Here is a 24,466-nt window from a genome sequence, read left to right on the forward strand (position 1 = left end):
GACACTAGACCCCCCACGGAACTTATCTAGATGTGTGGTGAGCACTTTGAACCCCCAAGTGCTTCACAGAAGCTTATAACGCTCAGACGTGAAAATAAAAAAATGATTTTTTTCCACAAAAATGATATTTTGCCACCAATTTTTTATTTTCCTAAGGGTAACAGGAGAAATTGGACCCCAAAAATTGTTTTTCAATTTGACCTGAGTAGGCTGATACCCTACATGTGGGGGTAAAACACTGTTTGGGCGCATGGCAGAGCTTGGAAGGGAAGGAGCACCATTTGACTTTTTCAACTCAGAATTGGCTGGAATTGAGATCAGACGCCATGTTGAATTTGGAGAGCCCCTGATGTGCCCAAACAGTGGAAACCCCCAATTCTAACTCCAACCCAAACCCAAACACACCCCTAACCCTAATCTCAGCCCTAACCCTAGCCCTAACCCTAACCCTAGCCCTAACCCTAACCCTAACCCTAACCCTAGCCCTAACCCTAACCCTAATGGAAAAATGGAAATAAATACATTTTTTTATTTTATTATTTTTCCCTAACTAAGGGGGTGATAACGGGGGGTTTGATTTACTATTTATGGTGGTTTTTATATTTGGCAGCTGTCGCACGCTAAAAGACGCTTTTTATTGTAAAAATAGTTTTTGCATCACCACATATTGAGAGCTATAATTTTTCCGTATTTTGACCCACTGAGTCATGTGAGGTCTTATTTTTTGCGGGACGAGTTGACGTTTTTATTGGTACCATTTTTGGGCATGTGACATTTTTTGATCGCTTTTTATTCCGATTTTTGGGACGCAGAATGAACAAAAACCAGTGTTTCATGAATTTCATTTGGGGGGGTGCGTTTACACCGTTCCGCGTGCGATAAAATTGATAAAGCGGTTTTATTCTTCTGGTCAGTACGGTTACAGCGATACCTCATTTAGGTCGTTTTTTTTATGCAATGAAAACTATTTTATATAAAAAATAATTATTTTTGCATCGCTTTATTCTGCGAGCTATAACTTTTTTATTTTTTCGCTGATGATGCTGTGTGGCGGCTCGTTTTTTGCGGGACAAGATGACGTTTTCAGTGGTACCATGGATATTTATATGCATCTTTTTGATCGCGCGTTATTACACTTTTTGTTTGGCGGTATGATAATAAATCATTATTTTTTGCTTTGTTTCTTATTTTTATTTTTTAATGGGTTCGCTAAAGGGGTTAACTAATGGGACAGTTTTATAGGGCGGGTCGTTATGGACGCGGCGATACCTAATGTGTGTACTTTTATTGTTTTTTGTTTTTTTTTATTTCCAAAAAATGGATTTATTTGGGGGAATATTTTTTTTTTTCTAATTTATTTGGCGATTTTTTTAAAATTTATTTTAACACTTTTTTTTATTTTTTTAACTTTATTAAATAGTCCCAGGTGGGACATCACTGTCCTGTGACAGATCGCTGATCTGTCACATCACAGATCACTGTGACAGATCAGCGATCTGTCACAGGCAGTGCAGAAGGCTTCCTCATGCCTGCGGCTTTGCAGGCACTGAGGAAGCCAGCTTCCTGCAGGCCCCCGAAGGCCCCCGTCGCCATCTTGGATTTGGGGGCCTGCAGGAATGGAGCCCCCCGCAGCAGCGATGCACATTGCGCTGCCGTGGGGGGCTCAGGGAAGCACGGAGGGAGCCCCCTCCCTGCCGATGCTTCCCTTTAACCCCGGTACACCGCGATCATGTTTGATCGCGGTGTGCAAGGGGTTAACGTGTCGGGAGCGGTCCGTGACCGCCCCTGACACATTGTGCCGGGTGTCAGCTGTGATAATCAGTTGACACCCGGCCGCGATCAGCGGCGCTCACCACGTGGGCGCCGCTAATCGCGGTAGACGTACTATCCCGTCCATGGGCATAGGGGCCCGGGTCCCATGGACGGGATAGTACGTCTGATGTCAGGAAGGGGTTAAGTGACACACATAAAAGTAGGAAAGTGCACATATTAAATGTCAGGTGGATTTAATATTTTCTCACAGACACTTTTATGCATTATTGATGTGTTACTGTGCTCTGATGCTGTGAGTTTTTTTTAAAGTGCTACTTTCCCCATAATTCACCTGAATATACCCGTATAACACGTAATGCTTTTCCCATAACAACCCATTAAATATGATACTATACTGCATACAGATGCTGTACATCCATGAGCAGCTCAGCCGATGCGTGCTGGCCAGCGGGAGACCAGAGAACGAAAAATGGCCCAGGCCGATCGAGCACGATCAGCGATACCTGGCAGGGGGGCCAGTCGCTGATCCCCGTCACACACAGTGATCTTGCTGGCGAGATCGCTGTGGCATCACAAAATCAGCGATCTCCCTAGCGAGATCACTGTGTGTGACGGGGCCTTTAGTCATGTACAGACGATGTGCTCTTCCTAATGCTCTCAGTGATCAGTGAAAAACTGAGAGAAGCAGGAAGAGAAGCTCGTTATCACAGGACCATAAGTATGAGAGTCGCATATGTGTGAAGTGTCCATGTGATGACTGCTGGAACCTGCAGAGCTGAATCCTGACATTGCAGGCTTCTGAATTCTCACAACGAATGCACTGCCCACTTTTAGGATTCTCCCTTGCCGATGGACAGTCATGTCAGCACACGTATGTGATTTGTATACTTCTGGCCACATTCCAACTAGATGTGCCCGGCCTCGCTCCATTCATTTTCATTGAGTGAGGCCACACATGTCTAGTCAGCATGTGACCGCATGTATGTAAATCACCGGCACAAGAGAATCCTAACAGCGTTCAGTGAGCACTGTGAGAATTCAGAAGTCTGCAGTCACATAGAATGACTGCAGACTCAGCACAGACCTGGACAACCCCTTTAATGCTCCTAACATAAATAAAAATATGAGAATTAGTCAGTATAACAAATAACATTTACATACAGGTACTTTATAGATGTCGTCGTCTCTGGAGTTGTTCTGCTTCTTTTTTCATCTTGTCCAGACCCCATGATGAGTTTTCTCATCCACAGCTGTCTCTGCAGACTTCCATCTTCTCCTGTCTTTTGCAGCAAATCTCCACATGTTGCCCTTAAAGATAGAAGTGTCATTATTATGCTCCGGAATAAAAATATCTGCAGTATGCTGAGCTCCTGAATAAAAAATTGCCCCTCACTATATTGTCTGCACAAAATATGACTCCCACACTGTCCCTGTCATGGTACCTGCTCTTCACACTGACCTCTCCTTTCCATACTGGCCCCCTATATACATTGTCCTCTCACACTATCCTCCCTATAGGGCCCAGTCTCTATACTGTACTCTGTCATCACACTCCTCCGCCTTGGTATACTGTCCCCTCCTGGCTGTACCCTTACACTGTCTCCCCATGCTACGCCCCTACTACTCAGTTTCTATTCTGTGCCGACTCACTTTTCTCCCCCCATACTGACTCCTCACACTATTCCTCTCCCTCCTTAAACTGTCTCCTCTCACATCCCCCCTGTTCACCATACTGTCTCCTTGTATATTTACCCCCTCACTTTCTCTACTGCCTGCTCACACATACACCTCACACATACCCCCACTGTGTCTGCACACATCCCATCACCCTCACTCCTCATACTGTGTCCACATACATTTTTCACATCGCTACTGATATTGTGTCCGCATACATTCCCCGTTCATTACCCATACTCTCTGCACCCATCCCACATACTGTTTCCTCATATATGCCCCCATTTCACCATACTGTTTCCTCATACATGCCCCCCATTCTACTGTACTGTTTCCTCATACATGCCCTGCATCTCCCCCTTGGCTCCTCATTTTGTGTCCTCAAATCTCTCCACACACATAAAATCCCCCATCCCCACTTCAAATCTCCCCACACCCATCCCCACACATCCCCTCATCATTCCCCATTCCCCACATAGCCTGTCATCATTCCCCCATTCCCCAAACAGCCCATCATCATTCCCCTTTCCCCACTCCCCACACAGCCCGTCATCATCCCCCCATTCCCTACACAACCCATCATCATTACCCCCACAGCCCATCATCATTCCCCACACAGCCCCTCATCATCTCCCCATTCCCCACACATCCCCTGATCATTCCCCATTCCCCACACAGCCCCTCATCATACCCAATTTCCCACACAACCTGTCATCATCCCCCATTCTCTACACAGCCCCTCATCATCCCCCCATTCCCCACACAGCCCCTCATCATCCCTCCATTTCCCACACAGCCACTCATCATTCCCCCATTCCCCACACAGCCCCTCATCATCCCCCCATTCCCCACACAGCCAATCATCATTCCCCCATTCCCCACACAGCCCCTCATCATCCCCCCATTCCCCACACAGCCCCTTATCATCCCCCCATTCCCCACACAGCCTCTCATCATCCCCCATTCCCCACTCAGCCCCTCATCATCCCTCCATTTCTCACACAGCCCGTCATCATCCCTCCATTGCCCACACAGCCCATCATCATCCCTCATTCCCCACACAGCCCATCATCATCCCTCATTCCCCACGCAGCCCCTCATCATCCCCCCATTCCCCACACATAGCCCCTCATCATCCCCCCATTCCCCACACAGCCTCTCATCATCCCCCATTCCCCACACAGCCCCTCATCATCCCCCATTCCCCACACAGCCCCTTATCATAATCTTCCCCTTGCAGGCCCACTCAAGTAACATTTCCAAAATCCATCCTCAGAGTACTCACACTGAGTCCTGGGTCCTCATTCCCATTTGTACAAGGGTCCAGCCCCTCAGTCCTATCCTCACACAACTCCATGGTGTGCAGCCTGTCATTTCCTGCTTCTCTGCTCCAGCAGCCTCAGCAAAACGCAGCTTCCTGCTATGGGAGCCTCACTGGACAGAAAGAGGCCCCACCCCTTCCAGTGACATCATCGCCTCAAAAAATCACCTCCATTCTAGTCACTGCCATCATAGCTTCAATTGTACACGCGTCTGTAAGATGCGAGTACAATTAAACACTGGGAGTCGGCGTGCTGCAGCTTCTCTGTGTCAACTGTCAGTTTGACAGCCGACACAGAGAACAGCTGACTCCCAGTCCGGGGGGCGGCAGAATGCAGAATGCAGCCACCAGGGGAGACACTGCAGACCGCCGCATTAGGCGGCCCAACTGCGCCCCCCTGCCGGATGCGCCCGGGGCACATGCCCCGGCTGCCCCATAGATACGCCTCTGACCAAACATCTTCTCCCTGATATCCTCAAAGTATTGGGAAAGCAGAGTCAGCGGTAAAAACAGCCAAAAGACTAATGCAGAAAGCAAAACAGGCGGGTACTGATGTATATCTGTCTATACTGGATCATAGAAACACACCCACCCAAGGCCTAGACAGCAGTCCAGCACAGAGGCACGTACAAAGACACTCTTACCAACTGCTAGTCATCTGTTAAAGCCAAAGTTGCTGGGAAGCATCAAAGTTAAATTACAGAAGAATCAAGATAGGCAAGCTTTTTGTTACAATGAATCTGCAAAGAATCTGCCTGAGTTCCAGAGAAATCACAACATTCGGCTGCAGTCAAGCAGCACATTTGACAAACACTGGCAAAAGGCAAAAGTTGTCCAGAAACTAGGACCTCGGTCCTACAAAATTCTAACAGAGGAAGGAAGAAGACTAAGGAGAAATCAGAGATATCTGAGGAAAATGCAAGAAAGAGATGCTTCATGTCCTTTTGAACAGTATCCTGACACACAAGACAACGAGGCAGCAAATACAACTCAAGTAACAACAGTGACAGCTGACCATCAGGGTGAGGATTCTGGCCAGAGACAGGCAATATCAGAAGGCATATTACCAGAATCAGAAGAACTACCAGATGTAGACAGTGACACATCTTATGTTACCAGAGCTGGCAGAATTATCAGAAAGCAGGTGCACCTCAAGGATTATATCTAACTGGACTTATTATGTTATAGCTCTAACTTGGTCATGATATCCATTGTTTTATTATTTTTTATTGTTCCTCCAGTTAAAAGAGAAAGGATGTAGCAATATGTTATATGATGATGTGGCCTCTATGGGTCTCACTATGTTTATGTATGTACTATAGTCATGTTTGGAACTTGTGGGTCAGTTGTTGTTAGGAAATATCTTGTAATGGAGGATTTCACATAATGTAATAAAAAACCTGGAGATATCCACAGAGTGTGATCCATGACAGGAAGCAACTAACAGAATACGTAACTCCCCTCCTACCCTTTGGGCTGCACCTAAATCCCCTCCCCTGGAGGTTTGGTGATAAATCTCCCAAAACCTATGAAATATCATAACTCCTTTCTGATTGGTCCTAGGGCAGTGGTTCTGGCACCATCAAATCCAACCGGGCCCCTGCTACTCACAGAAACTAAACACCATTTTGCTACTTAGTTGCTAGTGGCTGCTCTATGTATCTCCATTCCCGTGCTTGTTAGAATGACTCGAGACCCAGGCAGGGGCTTGCACTTTTCTGGGGAACTCGAAAATATATACGATGTACAGCTAGGATGTTTAGTATTTCCATAACTCATTTATGAAATACTAGCTGACTGAACAAAGGACTCAGGCCACATGGCTTGTATTGACAGGGGGTTTTCCTGTAGAAAGTTGCATACCAGCTAGCTAGGGGTGGAGTGAATCCCTTTGTCTGAAGTTGGCCAGGTGCCATGTTACCACATCATGTGCTGTAGGATTTCATTTAATTCCGTGCCCAATAGTATACAGATGATGGACAGGGAATTATGTCTCCAATATTCTTCACATCCTCATATAGCTGTATCAAGGAAAAAATAAAAATGTGATGGTTCTCAGAAGAAGGAGAGGAGAAAACAAAAGTACAAAAATGAAAAATTGTCCAGTCTTGAAGGGGCTAAAGGGTCTAGTGTATACCTTCTACTTTCATCTTGAAGTATATGTGAAATTTGTGTTTATAATTTGGTAGGTTAAAGTTGGAATATCTCTGATATTCCTTATCAAAGGTGGGAAAGTAATGAAGAAAATAGTAAATGCCTCAGTGTGTGGCTACACAATGAGAGAGTGCCATGCTGAATTTGTTTTCATGAAAAACTTACCTCTAAATAACAGGCAAGCAATAAATTAAACCTTTATTTTTCATCATTATTCTTTTACATAATTCTGCATTGTTACTCACTTTACAAGTCTTCATCCTGACAAGCAGGACAAGACATCTGAGCAGATTTCAAAATGCTTTGACTTTGAAAAAGAACATAAAAGTCAGTAAAAGATTATTAGACACTTTGATCAGCCATAAACCTATTGGTCTTATAAACATTCTGAAATCCATGTTCACATTCACATCCAATTAATGCAGCTCTTAGTGCAGTTTAAATTGTGATTTACATTCTCTGAGTGAAAATCATTACTTCAATAATAAATTGCTCGTGCATGTCTGAATACCATTTTTGAATTTACAGCTATTTAACATCTATCTAGAGATGAAGGGATCTCTAGTGTTGAAGCTTGTTATTTGGTTATCAATGAGGGAGCATATTTCAAGTCCTTAGAAGTCATGCACATGGCAGACACATGAGTGCATAGTTTTTCCAGATAACAGATAGTCCTGGATATAACACTGGTGGGTGAATGTAACGCTGGTGGGTGTAGACCCACTGCATCACGGGCCGGGCTTACCCTGTTGGGGGTATAACTAAGTGTCTACCAGGTCTTATCTATAGACTCTGATGGTGAGAATAAGCTGGGCCACAGGTAGACACCAGGTACCACTCCAGGACAGTCCCAAGGTCTGCAGCAGCTGAACAGAGAGTCAGAGATACAGGTATGAGGTACAGGAGAACAGAGGCAAAGACATAGTCAGACAATCCAGGGTCAGGGAAGGAAGCACAGGTTCAGTATACAAAGAACTCTGTATGATTTAAATGCACTTTTGCTTTTTACTTATTTAATTACAGCAGGGTTTTTTTCATTTTGTCTTTTGTAGGTTTTGTATGCTTTTTGGCCATGTGAGCATGCATTTATATGCTGCATGTGTACCAACTCAAACCAAGCTCAATTTTTGTCTTTTTTCTTTGTATTTTTGCATTCTGTGCAAGCTGGGGTGTGGCCTCCCTCTCCTGAGCTGGAAATTGTATTTAAAGGCTTCCCTGACTGGTGTCCAGTGGTTGGGACCCGGTCCTTGTCTGCCCTTATTCACACAGATGTCAACTTTGACACATGATAAGGTTTTTAATATTAGACATTGTAGGACCGCCCCGACCACAGAGTCACCTTGTCGATGATGGGACGGCTTTTATGCTATGTTTGATCAAATACAGTATTACTTAGAACTCTGTATGATTTAAATGCACTTTTGCTTTTTACTTATTGAATTACAGCAGGGTTATTTTTCATTTTGTCTTTTGTAGGTTTTATATCCCAGAACTGACCTGACCACGACTGAACATGACATATAAGTTCAGACGTCAAGACGGGACTGTGGCTAGATTAGTAATGGGCACAGACCTCCACTTTAACTCAGATGCCAGCAAGGTTGAGGGTGTCTTCTTAAAGGTTGTAGGTCCTTCTTAAATGTGAGATTTAAGTTGAAGGAAACATTACATCTCCCTGTTCAGTATCTGGGAGGCTGTGGTTAGTGTTGCCAAAAAATTGAGCATCAACAGATTAAAACACTGACAGATTGTCATGAATAGACAGCTTATGACTGTTATTGAAAAGAATGGTGGCTATACTGGTCACTGAAATTTGTTTTACATGTCAGAAATGTATTTTGGACCTTTTGAGTTGTTTGGATAAGATGAAAACAAATGATATGAGAAAATTTACATTATTCACATTTTTCATTCAGTTGCAGTTTGCAAACTAGAGACTCCCCTAAGGCCTCTTTCACACATCCGGTTTTTGTAATCCGGCACGATGCGGCGAAATTTTTAATAACCGGATTCAGCACCGGATCCGGTTTTGTCCCATAAGCTTTCATGGTCGCCGCATCGTGTCGGATGGTTATGCGTCGTGTCCGGCTGTTGCCGGACATGGCATAAATTAGCCGTCCGGCATCTGCAAAAAACGTTCCCTGCAACGTTTTTGTCAGCGCCGGACCGGCTTTTTCCACAGCGCATGCCCGGACTCTGTGAATGTTAACCCCACAAGTGCCCGGCGAGAGAGAGAGAGAGAGATCTCTCTCTGTCACCCGGACACTTGTGAGAAATCTCTCTCGCCGGGCACTTGTGGGGTTAACACTCACAGTGTCTGGGTGAGAGAGAGATCTCTCTGTGGGGTTAACCCCACAAGTGCCCGGCAAGAGAGAGAGATTCTCTCGCCTGGACACTAAGTGTTAACCCCCATTGTCTCTCTCTCTCCAACCCCTCTCCTCTCCTCTCCCCTCCCCTCCCCTCTCCTATCCTCTCCTCCCCTCCCCTCACCTCCCTTTCAGCAGCTGTCTCTCATCGGCTGCCTCTGTCCACCTCGTCCTGCGGCTCCTTTAAATAATGTCGGAGCCGTATCTCTCGCCTCACTCACATCCGGTGTCACGGCTGCAGGCCGGATCCGGCGGCCCGGCTTTTCGCCGCACGCCGCCGGACCCCACACACCGGATGTGTGAAAGTAGCCTAAGAAGGGCAAAACCATACTTTTAATTTCTTAAATATTCTGATTTATTGACCTTTTAATTGACTGACAGAACTGTAGTTGATCAGCAATAAAATTATCACAAATACAAATTACCTAATTATTCTGGTGTAGTTTTTCTGGTTTAATTGTTTTTTTAACTGCTTTGTGCCAGCTGTAAATTTTGATAGAGGAGGGATAATTCTATGGGTTTGTTTTTCAAGGGTTGTCCTAGTGCCCATAGTTCCAGTAAAGGGAAATCTTAATGCTACAAGATGCCAAAACATTTTGGACTATTGCATGCCTTCAACTTTTTGGGAATAATTTTGGCAAGGCACATTTCTGTTCCAGCATGACTGTGACCAATGCACAAAGCAAGGTTCAAAAAGGCATGGTTGAGTGATTTAGTGTGAAAGAACTTGACCGATCGAACAGAAAACCATACCCTCAACCCTATCAAACATTTTTGGGTTGATCTAGAACAGAGATTGCAAGCCAAGTCCTACCAGCCAACATCAGTTTCTCATCTTAGAAATACTCTTTTGGAGATATGGGAAACAGCCCACTATGCACACTGAAACCTTGTAGAAAGCGTTCCTGGAAATACCAAAGTTGTTATTATAGCTGTAAAGGTGTTACCAACTCCATTTTAATGCCTATGAATATAGATAGGGATGACATGAAAGCTCCTGTAGATGTGATGTGTAGGTTTCCCAATAATTGTGAGCAGACAGTAAAGGTGATATGAACTAGCATATAATATAGGGGCATGGCACTACAAAAGAAGCAGAAACGCTTATTGAGTTTCAGATATTTCTACATCAGCAAATGGAATTTATGAAATACTGTTTCCTTCCTCTGTATTTGAGAGGTTGGTCATTAAGTGAATACCTGTACATTGTCTGGCCAGTCTAAAAGCTTTTCAAGATGAAAACTTTTTATCTTTACTTGTAAATATTAAAACAGAGTCGCATTTAGTTGACTGATTTATCTGAAAATAACAAGGAATAAAAAGAAACTGAGATTTCCATTTAGAATATTTCAGACAATGATGTTAGAGGGAAGCATTTTAAGATCCGAAAAAAAAAACTAATTTGTACAGAAATACCAACATTTATAAATGATACGCTCATGCACTCCAAATGCCCTCATTCTATCAGTATCATTCCATTTCCATGAGCTTATTTTTTATTTATGTGTTTAAAGCACTAAAAGTGTTCCTAAGATGAATACCGTCATTGCATTCAAAGTAAAAAAAAACATTTTCTTTGTTCTGTGCTAGAGAATAGAGAGAAGTTGAAAAGCTAATACAGGTTTAGAGAACCATTTTCTAAGAATTACTGTACAATGCAATCTGCTAGGTACCTTTGGTCGCCAGTCATGGCTAAATGCATTGCATATCACAACTTAGCATTTTATTGTGCATTTTCACAAACTTCAGATGGATGCTCATACATTAGATTTATGTTTCTGGAAGAGTAACTATATTTATGTACAATTAAAGGGTTATTTTCATCATTTAGTTTCAGGAGCATAATGCCCCCTAGCTTCCCAGCTTCTTGCTCGCTGAGCAGGGGGTTATGTGGATCGCCCGCCAGGGCAGTGGTACCAGGCCGGTATTTCACAGGGAAGTGTCACAGTAGTGGTGTTAGGGAAGGCGGAACGCACCAAATATAAATAGTAGGAGGGTGCGTTCGCCGTCCGGGGTCCACCGTGCGGTAGGTGACAAGACTGCTGCTGGACAATGGCAGACTCGTTAGCTGGCGAAGTGCTGCACTCGGGTTAACGTCACCCGAGGAGTGAAGACGGACTCTGTTAAGCCAAAGAGATGCCCTAATATAAATTAGGAATGAGCGCTGGGCCTGTTAACTTCCCAGGACCAGCTGGCGTGTGGCGTCGCAGCCGCGAACGCCAATAAATGCTGCTACTGCAGCGCGGCGGTAACTATAGCTGCTAGACGACAGCGCCGGAAAGCCAGACACCGTCGGACGCTAGTGTACAGTGCGGGAAGCACCGTGGCGCAAAGCTAGCCAATAACTGGAGCTGACTATAACCAACACTCTGTCACCATTCGTATTATCAGAGGGAAGGGGGTTTCAAATAAGTCAGTCACCAGACACATGCATCCATCACCTTACACACACAGCATAATAGTCTACACTAGCGCATGGCCGAGCCGCCATGCGGGCTTTTTAAAGCCATGTGCTTCCGGGACCTTCCAGTACTCTGGGAAGGACCAATCAGATCCGACACAGGACCTGAGCATGTGACCCCTGCTCTCCAATGAGAGGTCATCTTGCGGGCATGCCCAGCAGGACAGCGAGAAGACAGCCTCTGGAGCAGTTCCCTGCAGAGCAGGTTGCGCTACCATTGCTGCACCAGAGGTGGCAGCAACATCCAGGCTCACAGCGAGTCTGAGCAGGATGCCTGGATCGCCAGGATTGCTGAGCAGGTCCCTGAGCGGTCGGAGGGGAATGGGAGACCGCTGGATGTATGCCTCTGGATTCCTGTTGTGCAGTCCCAGGAATCTGACGCCTAACAAGTGGTAACCCGGTCCGTGGCCCTGGGTGTCTATGTAAGGGAGTGAAGTGATGGAATAAAGTTTATGAATAAATGATTCGTGAAGCCACCTGTGGTGTTCGGCAATGAAGATGTTAAGCTGACGCTGTAGACAGATCCGCTGGGACAGATGGTGTGGTGCAGCCAAGATGTTATAACCCTCCACAGGCAGGGCTGTTGTCCCAGGGCAGTGTAGATGGGTGTTGGGAAGGAAGGTGCAGTGTTGGGCACAGAGATGTAGCAGTGTCAGGGAGGTTGCAGCAAGAAGGCAAGGACACAATAGGTTGCAGTTTCTTTACCTTTACTTGGCAAATGCAGCCCAGGGTCCTGAGTACAGATGGCACAGGAGCTGGTTAGCCTGGAAGCAAATCAGGAATCACTCTGGCAGAGGGGTTGTGCAGTCTCCTTACTAGTGCTCTCAATGAAGTATTTCCATTACTGAGTTACACTGGAGTTCCTCCTTTCTGATGTTATCCACACTCCACTCACATGGCAGACAGCCATAGCCTTCTATCTCTCTTGGCTCAATTGTCGCTTTTGTGCCTCCGAGGATTATGTGGGCATAGAGCATTTACAGCTTCCTATTCCTCTGGTTTCTGGTGCAGGACCGTTAGTATCCATACACCATTGGAGACCAGGCTCCAGATCATGCGCTATCACTGGGACTGAGCTCTCAACTTTCCTCAGTCTCCCCAGCTCTTCACCTCCATGTCTGCACATGACGCCCTCCTCACACTAACTGACTAATTTCCCCTCCCTGCCCCAGAGAGAAGCTCTTCCCTCAGTTTTGGTTCAGAGCTCCCCCTGCTGGCCTGGAGAGGAACTGTGTTGTATGCAATGGTTAACTGCCAGAGAGACCCTTCATTGCTTCCAGGCATGACATCACTCTCCTTAGGAGGAAGGTAATGCCACTGTGGCGACCATACTCCTGGGGGCGCCACACTCCCCCCTAGTGCAATTCAGCACTCCTGGGCTGAAGAAAAACATGTAAACAACATAAGCAAATAAACAATTATAGGTGTACAAGATTCAAAAAGGAAAAATTTACAAAACCCAAATGCTCAAAAAGAGTCCTATGACGATAAGTCCATGCGTCAATGTCCATGGTCCCATTCCTGGGCAATTGGTGAACTATATACAGGTTCTTACAGAGTCTCTGTAGGCACAAAACTTGAGAAAGGTTACATATTTACATTTTTATTAAACCATTCACTATTACTATAGAACATTAGACACTATCATTATTTACTTTAACTTATTTATATGCGAAATCTGATGGGCGGTATGCCTTGTCTACTACGAACAGATCTACGTAGCTCTTGTGTGGGTTAACTTGGGAGTAGCCATCTGCGAACTCTTAGACTCACTGTGGGCATGACAGATTCACCACTGGCAGGGCGAGGATTCTCTGGCTCCACTGCTGGTGTGGCATCCACTGCCTGAATTTCCTGATTTTCAACATTCTCTTGAGTCTCTGCTACTTCAGTTGCAGTAGGCTGGGGAAAGGTTAGGACAGGAACTACAATGGCGGGACCCATTCTTGTCCAGTTTGCAGGGAATTCACCAAGTACAGTGCTGACCTTTTCCTCCTCTTCTTCAACGGGCTGAAGATTGTTTTGTTCTTCCATTCTTTCTTTTAACTGGTCAGGGCACAGTTTCAGATGATCCCTTGATATTGCTGCTGAGGTTTCACCTCCATCCTTACTGATAAGGCACACCTTGGTGTTATCGAAGTTTGATGGTAAGATGGTGTAGGGTTCAGCTTCCCATTGGTCATCCAATTTATGCAGCCTTCTTTTACTCTTGAGGACTTGTTCTCCTGGTGACAAGGGAACTGCAGGTGCATTTCGGTTGTAGTTCTCTTGTTTTTGTCTTGCCTGAGCTAGACTCTTTTCCACACACTCTTGTACCCTTCGATATTGCTGTTGCCTTTCTGTATCCCAGTCAGCATCTGGGGATGTTACTTCAGGGGTAAGGACTCCCATATCCAAATTAGGTAGGCTGGAGTGCAGTTGGTGGAATTCACAGGAATGTGATTGTAAAGGTCTACAAGATCTGGCAACTTTTCTGGCCACAGATTCATCTCATCCAAAGGCAAGGTTTTCAGTAGGTCAATCACTACCTGGTTCATCTTTTCACACATGCCATTGGTCTGTGGATGGTACGGTGTTGTCCTGATCTTCTTGCAACCGCACAAGTTACAGAATTCCTGGAACACTTCTGCCTCAAAAGCTGGACCTTGATCTGTAAGCACTCGCTCTGGGTATCCATGTGGCCTACAGAAGTGCTGTTGAAAGGCTCTGACTGCTGTCCTGGCTGTTTGATCTTTGACAGGCACAACTACCAGGAATCTTGAGTAGTGGTCCACGATGGTAAGAGCATAGATGTAGCCTGAACATCTTGGGACCAGCTTCACATGGTCCAGGGCGACCAACTCGAGTGGCTGTTTGGTTATTATTGGCTGCAGAGGAGCTCTCTGGCTGTTTCGATCCTTTCTGTGCAGGTTACATTGTCCACACTCCCGGCACCACCTTTCAATGGCTTTCCTCATACCAGCCCAGTAGAATCTCTCCCGGAGAAATGCTTCCAACTTCTTCCATCCGAAGTGGCCAGCTCCATTGTGGTATGCTTACAAGACCATTGATGCCTCTCTATTTGGGACTACCACCTGCCAGACCAGCTCATGAGTGCGGGCATTGATACTCCTCCGACACAGCTTTCCTTCATAAATGAACAGCCGGCCTCTTTCCTTCCACAACCGTTAGGTTTCTTCAGGAGCATCCGACTCTGGGAGTGAGTCAGCTTGTGACAGTAGCTCCTTGACCATGTGGACTGCGGGGTCGCTATCTTGTGTTTCTGCCCAATCATGATGGGGCAATGGATTTAGGGTGACCTCTTTCAAGCCAGACCGCCTGTTTCTCACTCCTTGAACACGTTGGGTCGCAATTAGCCGGTGGAAGGGAGGTAACTCTATTTCTTCAAGAGCCTCAGGGTCTTCTCCTGCATCTGGCAGATTAGGCATTCTGGACAGTGCATCAGCATTGGCATTCTTGTGCCCTGCTCGGTACTTGATGGTAAACTCATAGTTAGACAGCCGAGCCATCCATTGCTGCTCCAGTGCACCTATTTTTGCAGTTTCCAAGTGAGTCAACGGGTTCTTATCCGTGAAGATGGTAAACTTGGCTGAGGCTAGGTAATGCTTGAATCTTTCAGTCACAGCCCAGACTATGGCCAGGAACTCCAGCTTGAAGGAACTGTAGTTGTCTGGGTTCCTTTCAGTGGGACAAAGCTTCCTGCTGGCGTAGGAGATCACTCTTTCTTTGCCATTCTATAGCTGTGACAGTACTGCTCCAAGTCCCACGTTGCTGACATCAGTATACAAGACAAATGGTTTGTCGTAATCTGGGTAGGCCAGAACTTCATCTCCTGTGAGAGCCATCTTCAGTCTGGTGAAGGATCTCTCCAATTCCTCATTCCATTCAAAGGTGGAACTCTTCTGTTTGGCTTTCTTGGACTGCCTCACCAGAAGATTTTGCATAGGGGTGGCTATCTCAGTGAAGCCTTTGATGAACCTTGCGTAGTAGCCTACCAACACGAGGAATTGATGTACTTCATGGCGGTTGCTGGGCTTCGGCCAGTCCCGGATGACTGTGACTTTGTCCGGATCTGGTGCCACACCTTCTGCACTCACTACATGACCGAGGTACTGTACCTTGGGCTTCAGGAGGTGGCATTTGGAAGGCTTCACCTTCAGGCCAAAGTTGGACAGGGCCTCGAACACCTCAGCCAGGTGCTCCAGATGGTCTTCATAAGTCTTGGAGAAAACAATGACATCATCAAGGTACAACAGGACTGTATCAAAGCTCTTGTGTCCCAGGCAGCACTCCATCAGCCGTTGAAATGTTCCTGGGGCGGTGCAGAGCCCGAATGGCATATAGTTGAACTCACAGAGACCCATTGGGGTGGTAAATGCGGTTTTCTCCTTGTCTGCCTCTGCCACGGGAACCTGCCAACACCCACTAGTGAGATCCAAGGTGGAAAAGTAGTTAGCAGTTTTAAGTGCGGCTAATGACTCCTCAGTCCTAGGTAATGGGTAGGCATCCTTATGTGTAATGCTGTTAATTTTCCTGTAATCAACACACATTCTCATGGCACCCTCTTTCTTTTTCACAAATACTATTGGAGCTGCCCAGGGGCTACAACTGTCTATGATCACCCCAGCCTCATTCATTTCCTTCAACATACTTTTGGCACATTGGTATTGTGTTGGGGGTATAGGCCGGTACCTTTCCTTAATGGGTGGATGATCTCCAGTGGGGATATGGTGTTGAACCCCTTTTGCCTTCCCAATGTCTACTTTAGAGGGTGTTTACTGAATACCCGCTCATATTCCTGGGTTACCCAGTAAACCCCACTCTTTTGGTATGAAGGTGTGGAGTCAGTTCCCACATGCAGCTGCTGACACCACTCCTCCTGCTGCTTTACAGAGCCACTGTCCTCCACCTGGTCAGATGAGACCAAGGGCTCTGCTGCCCATATTGCGTTGTTATTGACAGTGAGAAGCTTGGCAACTGTGGCATGCCGAGGTATTATGGCCTCCTCCTCCCCACAATTCAAGAGGCGTACACGTACTCTCCCTTTGCGAACATCGACTACCCCTTTGGCTGTCAGGACAGTGGGCCGGCTATCAGAGTACACTGGTTCTATCACTGCCTGGTAATCCTTCCCTCTGAGGCCTATGGCTGCCCGACACCAAATCAACATTTCACATCTGGGGGGTATTGCAATGGGAAAAGAATCACTTACTCTGACGCTGCCAATTTCTCCGCCAGAGAGTTCTACCTGCTGTCTTTGCATCAGGGCTCTGATCTCCTTCTGCAGGAATCGTTGTTCACTGGAACCAGCAGTCTCAGCCACCTGTTGCAACAAAACTATAACCTCGGAAAGACAATTTTCAATCATATTGGTACCAAGAGTCATCATTGGGTTACATTCTCGTCGATCAATATCCACAACTATCAGACCTTGAGATTTTAACTCTACTCGACCCACTGTAATTTATTTACATCCCACTTGCGGTAAAGACTGACCATTACTGGTAACTTCTGTGAGTTCATCACTTGGGCCACGGGTAAGTTCAGAATCATCCCAATACCGCTTGTAAAGGATATAGGGCATAGTTGTCACCTGGGAGCCAGTGTCCAGCAAAGCGTTCATGGGGCTGCCATCAATCACCACTTGGAGGACCGGTCGCCCTCCAACATACTTGGCTCGCCAGTTCCTTGGGCCTTGTTGTCCTACTCCAGGGGGTTGGCCCTCTGCCCCAGGGGTTACTCGTTTAAAGGACAGAATCTTGCGAGGTGGCCTGCCTTGTGGCAGTGACGACAGATGGGACGTCCGTTCTGGTCATAGTGATCGTTGTTCCTCCCTCAAAGTGGCGGGATCTTCTTCTTCCGTAGCCACGGGACATCCTCTGGACTGGAAGCAAGCTGGATCTTCTCCTTGGAGGACTCCTGCAGGGACTTCACGGTTTTGGCAAGTGCAGCCATACCTTTTGTCTACTCCTGGACCTGAAGACGCAGTTCTGAAGATGGGTCATTGTCCAGAGTCTGTGCATCAGCCTCCACAGGGTTGAGGGGGAAAGATGTTGTTTCCTGGTGGTAGGTGATTGCTGGGTGCCTAGGGGGCTCTGGACGGCTGACAGTTGGTTCATGCAGCACCTGGATAACCCTGTCCTTGAAGTCTGCAAAATCCAGGTCAGTGTTCTGCAGGGCTATAATGCGCAGCTGTGCTCTGTAGGTACTGGATAGGAGTCCTTAAATAAACTGCTCCTTTAACAGTCTGTTCCCGTCCTGCACACTGTCTGGATCCATCTGCTTTATGGCTCGCAGCGCCTCCTGCAGGTTAAGAGCATAGTCCCGTATACTGTCCTGCGCTCTCTGCGTACATCCAAAGAATCTCATCTTTATTTCAGCTGCAGTGCGAGTGTCAAAGGTGCTTCTGAGCTTAGCTAGAATCTTTTTAACAGTCTCTTTATCAGTGTCCTGCCAGGCTTTTACTTCTCTTTGTGCTGCACCTGTTAGCTGCCCAATAAGAATGTTCACTTTCTCACTTTCAGACAGGGGATACACTTCGAACAAGCTGCACAGTCTCTCTTTGAATTCACTCAGGGTATGTGACTCACCCAAGTACTGTGGTAGCCAGGCTGCTCCCGGTATATAGGGCATGGACAGCGGCATTATGGGGACCGCTGCGGTGGGCGCTGATTCTTGCGGTGCCCTGGAGGCAGCGCTGGCTGCTTGATTCTGTGGCGCTCCCGGCCCCCAGAGAGAAGCTCTTCCCTCAGTTTTGGTTCAGAACTCCCCCTGCTGGCCTGGAGAGGAACTGTGTTGTATGCAATGGTTAACTGCCAGTGAGACCCTTCATTGCTTCCAGGCGTGACATCACTCTCCCTAGGAGGAAGGTAATGCCACTGTGGCGACCATACTCCTGGGGGCGCCACACTATGCTCTTGCTCAAATTGTTTGTGCCCAGATGTTGCTATAAGAGGCAGCTTCTCCATAGCATAAGAGAACAATAGGACTGGAGTTAGTCCAGTTTGGGAGAAATCGGTGCACTCCAGTAATTTGGCCAGTTTAAGGGCAGTGCTTACAAGCTATGATGGAACAGCTTGTAAGCACTGCGCATGTTCGACCATGCCAGACTTTTATATTGTTGCACATATGGAAATAAAGCAGGAACAATTTGGGGCTAATACATCAAAGTTGGTTTAAGCCAGAATATTAGTGTAAAACACTTTGAATAGGCAGAAAATTTTTACATAATTTTTACATGCCAGTTTTAAGCAGTCCCACCAAAATGCATGGAGCTGGGGAGGAGACAGGGCGGTAAGGGGCGTGGCTATGCCCACCAGTCAAACTCAGCAAAAGTGTTGTTGTTTCTTACTTCCAAAATGTAACTCCACAACCTGACAAAAAACATTTTGCCGAGGGGCAAAGAAGCACACACCACTGATGAGATGTGACAAATTCACTCACTGGTATGCACTTCCTAATGAATTAGGTGCATATTATCACTGCACGCCCCTCATAGGACTGGTGTTCAAAACACTATTTGTCAAGGGGAATTCCCATCTGCAAGATCCTATCCTATTATGTAGAAGGAATACCTCCAATTTTAAATGAAGTATAGTTCTTCTGATAAGCTATGTCGCTTAACGCATGTGTAGGACATTGCCATAGCTTAGGTGTCCATGGTTACAACCAATCACATAGGAACAGTAAGGTTAGCTAGTTAGTTGTCAATGGTCATAAGCATGGACACCTAAGCTACTGCAATGTCCTGAACATGGGTTAAGTGACATAACTTATCGAAAGATCTATACTACATTTCCAACTAGAGGTATTTGCTATTATTATTATTATTATTATTATTATTATTATTATTATTAATAAACTTAATACATATAGGGATAGGATTTTGGTGACAGGAATACCCCATTAATTAATTGGAACCAATATATTTTCACTGAATGGATGTGCTAGATAGATTTCTTGGCTGATAGACTATGACGGTGTCCAGTAGCCTAGGCTATAAATAATTATACTAAAAAGTATAGATAAATTGAGAGCAGTGCTAAATTTTGATACTGAGTAAATTGCAAAGTTGCTTGTTTTTTACACATCTAAGAACATAGAAATAACTCTAACACAATATATGAAGATAAGTTTCATATTAGAAGTCTGTTTTTCTTAAATCTATATAAAATCAAACTTGTTTCTTTTTAAAGAAAATCTGATAGCTCATCTGACATGTCTGGCTTGATAAATAAGTGTATTTTTTATTTAAAAACAATTCTGTAGCATTTTTTTAGAGCTTTATCTTGTGCCATTCCTATAATATTCTTCCTAGGAAATGGGTGTTGCCTGGTGTTCCTACTAGGTGTTCACTTAGTGCCAGGAATATCAGACTACCTACGGGCACATTCCATTGACAAAAGGAAAAGCAATGCCACTTTGTCACATTATTCGAAAATGTATTAGGAAAATAGTTAAAGGAAACCTGTCGGCAAAAAAAGAAAAAACAATTAAATACATATATATACTTGCAGAAATAGTGGAAATCTGAAGGTAAAAAATGCTTTTAACACGTTCAGCAATCTAATTGGAAGAGTGGGCACAGGGAAAAAATTAAGTTATATCCTTCTAGCAACTGCTAGCTTCCGGTCATCGGGGTGGCACCATCAAAGTGAAAGGGTCCGCATTCATTGCTCCTTGACTGACATAGAATAGAGTGGGGTATATTAGGAAAGGGAAAATTGGGATCCTGTTAAGGTCTTGATTTTTTTTACCACCTGCATGCTTTTATTGATCACTGAGCCCATTCTATACTTGCTGGCTTGCCCAGAACGTCACCTAGGCTCGTGGCAAAAAGAGGAGATCACCCAAACACTACGAGGAGTTGGCAAATCTCCCAAGTGCTGCTAAAACCTCAGGCAAAGCAGAGCTTCCTTAAGGTGTCTTTAGAGAAAGGGGAATTAGTTGTAGCCTTATGGAAAATATCCAACAATATCGCTTCTAAAACCTTGCCCCAAAAGTTGAAAAGTTTGCTGATGTAAAAGTAATATCCTATATGCACAAGAGGAAGAGGTGCACTTATTTATTAGATAACGTTTCCAAAAACTGTTTACTCCTGAATGAAGATTATATCAATTACTTTATTAGCAGAACTTTTCCATCCATTAAGTTTCGACCTTCTAAAGTTGAACAGAGGTCTAAGATTAGTGTTAAACTAGTGGTAAAAAAAAAGTAACAAAAGCTGGAAAATATATACTGCTCAAAGAAATAAAGGGAACACAAACTGCTGTTTGCAAATGGAGTAGTGTTCCCTTTATTTTTTTGAGCAGTATATACAGTATACTGAGACAGAATTATGAAAACTGTATAAAAGAAAAAGTATTCCGTTGCCCATAAAAAAACTTTCACAGTGCAGCTTTCTTCTATTTCAAGCAGTTCTTCTCAACATTATATCATGGGAAACGCCTAAAAAAGAAAGATTGTCTCCCACAGCTACCTCATCTCTAATATAAAACCTGTACTGCTTTCTCCAGAACTTCTGTCAAAGTTATAATTAACCCCAAGATCTTAGCAAGATGAGGTGTAGTGTGCCACACATGAAACAATGTACTTTCTTATAGTATTCAACAACAAAAAATGTTAAAAATTTAAGGAAAACCTGTCAGGTCCAGATTCCCTATGTAAGTAAAAGAAGAGCGAGAGTTGATTAATGTCCCACTTAGTTTGTGAATAAACTGAGTGAGATCTTAATCAACAGAGCAGTGGGCATTATTGGAGAACAACGGTGACTTTTTCGTGCTGCACCCTGCTCCTTTCCAGTCACTGGGCAGTTAAGCAGGATGTCAATCAATTGAGCATTGTGTATGTTTAGAGAATGCCATGTTTGCACCCTGCTGCCTCTTCAACAATGACTGTAAGGCTGGGTTCACACGTATCGGAACTCTTGCGGAAATTACCGCGAGAATTCCGGAATTCCATTCCGCGGGAAAATAGCATTTTAAATTCCTGCGATTTTCGTGCGGAAAACTAGCATTTTGCAAGCGTAATTAGCTTGCAGAATTGCTAGCGTTTTCCAAGCGATCTGGAGCATCGCTTGGAGAACTGATTGACAGGTTGGTCACACTCATCAAACATAGTGTTTGACAAGTGTGACCAACTTTTTACTATTGAGGCCGCCTATGCGGCATCAATAGTAAAAGATAGAATGTAAAAAATAATAATAATAAAAAAATATTGTTATTCTCACCTTCCGACGTCCCGCGCAGCCTTCCCTCCTCTCTCCACGCTCCCGGTCCCAGTAAGCCTTTGCGAGCGATGACGTCCATTCTCGCAGGATCCCGACGTCTCGCGGTCATTCGCGATGACGTCGCGCGAATGACCGCGAGACTTCGCGATCCCGCGAGAACGGACGTCATCGCTCGCAAAGGCTTACTGGGACCGGGAGCGTGGAGAGAGGCGGGAAGGCTGCGAGAGACGTCGGAAGGTGAGAATAACAATATTTTTTATTTTAAATTCTATTTTTTACAGGGATATGGTACCCAAAGCCCGGAGGACAGTCTCCTCTCCTCCGGACCGTGGGTACCATCCGCAAATGTTCTGCTTACTTTTCGCATGGTGTGCACAGCCACATGCGGAAAGTAAGCAGAACAATGCATTCCTATGGGTGCGGGATCACCGCAATTCCGCAAAATTAATGAGCATGCTGCGTTTTTTACCGCAAAGCGATTCCGCCGCGGTAAAAACTGCAGCATTAGCACAGCATTGCGGAATCCCATAGGAATGCATGGGATGCTTATTTTTCGCGTTTAAAACCGCCACGGAAACGCGAAAAAAACGCCACTTGTGAACTCAGCTTTATGGAGCAGACACATGCTTGAGATGCTAATTATCACCTCTAGCATGCTCTGCCTTTACTTCTAAGGACCTGATAGGTTCCCTTTAAGAAGGACTCTCATTATATAGTGGTTCCTTTATGTGTTGGGTCTTCTAGTGTTTCTTTATCTGCCAATTAAGGACTAAATATTACAAAAATCATTAGCAATATAATCGTACCACCTTATAGATCTAACATGCAAACAATTGTCTTGTACAGCAAAGAACTGCACCATTGTAGTTCTGTATCTATGCAAAACCATATTTCAGTACTTCATATAAAAATAGTGGCTGTTGATTTAAGATGTTTCATAGAAATAAATGTATTAGAACTGTAGTGCGTAATTCCCGTATATAACATATTGCCCAAAAAAAAAATACTAAGGACAGCGATTGGCAGCAGCAGTCATGTGGGTACACGTTATGTATCCGCTGCCGAGAAGTAAACATATATTGGCATCGAGCATCAACGCTGTGGCATTAGAGAAACAGGAAATTCATCCGGTAAGTATTGATTATTTTGTTATTTTTCTACATTTCCACATTTCCTGCCTTTAGCCAAATTTCTGTTGATCCGCCCCAACGTTTTAAGCATTTCTGTATGATTGTTCCAACAAAACAACAAATATATATGTATACTATTTTATTATTACTACTATTTGCTGTATTATTTATTGCAATAAATAAATATGGATTAAAGTTTACCATTTTTACTGGCGACAGTTTATTAAACATATTAAACATATCTTATTGCATCCTATCACGATATTCCGCCTTCTGTATTCCTTTTGGAATCTGTCTTATACATGTTTTAATATACCATAAAGGAAATCAAACTTATGCCCTAAAAAGAATATCATTTGCATCAGTAAAAGCTTCAGCAGAATTACAAGGATTATATAATAATGAGCAGAAGTGGCATAAAAGGAATGTATTATTAATAAGGAAGACTGAAGAAAAAGAGGCGAGTGGTAACAAATATATAAGGAGGGTATTATAGAATATCATTAAAAGAGGGAATGTATTAGTAGATGCGGAAAACAAGGAATAAATAAAACGAGGTATAATAACTGATTCTTCCATGAAAGGTAATTTTGGCAGACATTAAATCCCTCATGGATTTTAAGCTAACTCATCTAACAATGAAACATGCAGTGTCTGATCTGAGTATGAAATGAACATCAGGAACACTGACTATTTAAGAAATACAGATTGTAGCTTTACCACTTCAATTAGTTTTTCCGGGTGATCTCTAATATTTCTATTGCACAGGAATCGTCTGGGAAAACGAAATGATGCCCCAGAAGACAGGGAATAATCTGATTGAACACAATAGAACAGAAATGGATGTATTCAGCTCTGGTCCGTCAAGAGATTTTTTAATTTATTTTTTTATTTGAAAGAGTATAAAAAAAAAATCGTGATTCATCTTGACACCATGTGGCTCAATACAAAGCTGGACACAAGACCTCTGCAACGCCGACATGCAACAGCGAAAGCTACAATTTTCTACTTGTAAAATGAATTCTAATTCACTCCCCACATCACAGATGCAAATACAATAATGAGGAAATCGGTTGTGGACACCCAGATGTCCTGCGCTGCTGACGCCTTTGAAGGCTACAGGGGTTGGGAAGGCGTTTTGCTACTTTTTCTCTCTCTGTGAAGGTATCTAGTTGAAGCCTTGTGGTTCCATTTTCACAATACCACAAATATCTTTTCATCTGCTTTCCCTGAACAATTTTTGCTTCCCAATATATATTAGCTTGTTTTTTGGGTCAGGATACATATAGACAGATGTAAGTGACTTAAATTTGTCCAATTATCAAATAAATCATATATTCTCTAACATTTGAGCTTTTT

This window comes from Dendrobates tinctorius, unplaced genomic scaffold, assembly GCF_039654945.1.
Source record: "Dendrobates tinctorius isolate UK_male_01 unplaced genomic scaffold, ASM3965494v1 ptg000171l, whole genome shotgun sequence".
Classification (NCBI taxonomy): domain Eukaryota; kingdom Metazoa; phylum Chordata; class Amphibia; order Anura; family Dendrobatidae; genus Dendrobates; species Dendrobates tinctorius.